The 2,504-nt window shown below is 43.0% G+C and overlaps 1 protein-coding gene across 5 annotated transcripts in view; it reads left to right on the top strand.

Annotated features, from left to right (window-relative positions):
• Positions 1-2,504, top strand: part of ANXA4 (annexin A4) — a 78,890-nt gene that overhangs the window by 48,692 nt on the left and 27,694 nt on the right. The gene's annotated exons all lie outside the window — the stretch shown is intronic.

Below are 2,504 nucleotides of genomic sequence, written 5' to 3'. Positions count from 1 at the left end.
GCTTGTTGCCGTGGTGATAGACACAGCTGTGACAGCACTGACATGCAATGTGTGGAATTTAATGTGAGAAGGCTGGTGAAGTGGCCCTGTTGTCTGGGGCAAATACCAAGGTTTTTGGTGTCACGGACAAGGAGATTGCGGTCGCAGACACACACACACACACACACACACACACACACACACAGTGAGTTTGGAGCAGGAATTTAATAGACAAAAGAAAAGAACAGCTCTCCATCACAGAGAGGGGTCCCAGCTGGTTGCCAAATGGTAGTAAAAATGTTAGGGTTTTCATAAATGGGCTACTGAGGAGGGAGCTCATGAGGAGGGGATTCTTATCCTCCTAGAGCCCAATGGTTTAGTTGGGACCAGGTGTGCTATCTGTATAGAGCGGAGGTTTTTTTAATTATCTCTTATCCCATTCCCTGACCACAGAGGCTGACTCTTAGTCTGTGTTTCTTTGTCTTGCTTATCTGAGAGGAAGAGTTTCTGTGTCTGTTCCCATACATCTTCTGGCAGCTGCAGACATCCCTCCAAGTCTGCTTTTAGCTTCTCTATCTTAGTGCACCTAGAGGAAAAGGAATGTGCTTATTAAGACCCACTGTTTTGCTGGGGCCACAGTGGGGCCATTGTATGAGTGTGAAGCTTGCTGATTACCCAGGAGACTTCGCCCTCTCCTACTGTGCTCGAGCTGTCTTCTCTGTTTTACAGCCTGAACTTTTAGGCTGCTTGTTGTTAGAAGAGAAGTGATTTTTTTGAACTACATGAGGTTAGAAAGGGAGCTAGTTTTGAGCTGCTTTTTGTTAAAAGGAAAGTTTTCTGCCAGGGACTTTAAACTTACGTAGCCAGTTTACCCTGTCTACCTAAATAATTTCCTTCTGCTTCCTATAACATATTTCCCCCCTCAGGAATAGAACCACTAACTGCTGTTAGGGGAAACTGTGATGATTTCTCCTGGCTACTTCCGGCTGGAGAGTGGCACTTTGTGGGAACAGCAGCCAGGGCTCCTCCTGGGGTTGATTTAAGGGTCCCTGGTAGGAGGGTGGTTTCATATTCGGCTCCATTTTCAGCACCATCTGAAGCTTGACAGTTTTTAGGCAAGAAGAAATAAACTTTCCAAGGAGAATATACGGTTTAGAATATAGGGTCCAAATATGAATATTAAGATTACTATTATTAGTGGGAGCACTATAGGCCGTAACTGTGACAACAAAGTTTGTTTGATACCTGTGAGCCACGTAGATTGGTTGTGCTGTTGTAAGTGGGTGTATGGGCTTGGCTTTGTTTAGCTTCCTTCTTACTTTTTCCCAAAAAAAAAAAAAGAAACCTTGGGGTTGTAGGTTACCTGGCAGGATTTGTAGGATAATTGCCCAGAACTAGAACGTGTTCCCAGATTTTTATATTACCCATGCCTCTGTTTTCCCTGAGCTGCAGCCACAGATGGCTTGTTGGTTGACAGGAATAAGCAGGGTTAGTTTAAAATGCAGGCAAAAACTTTAAAACAACTAATGAGACTAGAAGTTAATAACAGATGTACGGCAAAGTTTTAAAACTTAATTTCTCTTTCCTCAGTCCTCATTTTTGTTAAAAACAATCTGTGATAGGCCTGAGCTGTTTGCAAAACAGACTTCAGTCCTATACTTGGTCTATTTATTTGCATAAAATACAGCAAGAATAATCATCCTTACATAGGCCCTTTAGATTGGCTTTGATGGAAACTTGTTCCATGAGGAATTTTAGAGAGGACTTTTTAAAGCTAAGTCCAACCATTTGTTTGTACCTTTAAATTCCTATGAGTTGGGTAAATTTCTTTCCTTCTTGAGGTTCCAGAAGCATGGAGTTCCTAGGTCTGTTAGAAAGTGACGTTCTTTACTCACCGCAGGTCAGGAACCCTATATGGAGACTGTGTAGAGAGGTATAAGGCCAGTTTTCCCCAGGGGCTTTTATTGGCTCAGCAAGTTAAGCTTGATTCCTTAAAGGGAAACATAGCCTTCCAGTGAAAGCCTTGGTAAAACGATCAGTTTTTCCAATCGCGTTTTGTTGCAAATGAAAATGGATTCTTGGCTGGGCACGGTGGCTCAGGCCTGTAATCCCAGCACTTTGGGAGGCCGAGGCAGGTGGATCACGAGATCAAGAGAGAGAGACCATCCTGGCCAACATGGTGAAACCCTATCTCTACTAAAAATACAAAAATTAGCTGAGCATGGTAGTGCGTGCCTGTAGTCTTAGCTACTTGGGAGGCTGAGGCAAGAGAATCCCTTCAACCCAGGAGACAGAGGTTGCACTGAGTCAAGACTGTACCACTGCACTCCAGCCTGGGCAACAGAGTGAGACTCCATCTCAAAAAAAAAGAAAAGAAAATGGATTATTGCTGCATTGATGCAAACAATTACGTTGTTATAATTTAAGAATCCTTATAATTAGTTTCCGAATTCCAGAGGAATTAGGCAGAGAGAAATAAACATGCTCCAAACTTTGCCTATAGGAGTATAGTTTGCTTAGTTGTC

The sequence above is a fragment of the Callithrix jacchus genome, chromosome 14 (assembly GCF_049354715.1).
Source record: "Callithrix jacchus isolate 240 chromosome 14, calJac240_pri, whole genome shotgun sequence".
Classification (NCBI taxonomy): domain Eukaryota; kingdom Metazoa; phylum Chordata; class Mammalia; order Primates; family Cebidae; genus Callithrix; species Callithrix jacchus.
The sequence above is the reverse complement of the archived record's forward strand: the minus strand, read 5'-3'. Positions and strand labels throughout refer to the sequence as shown.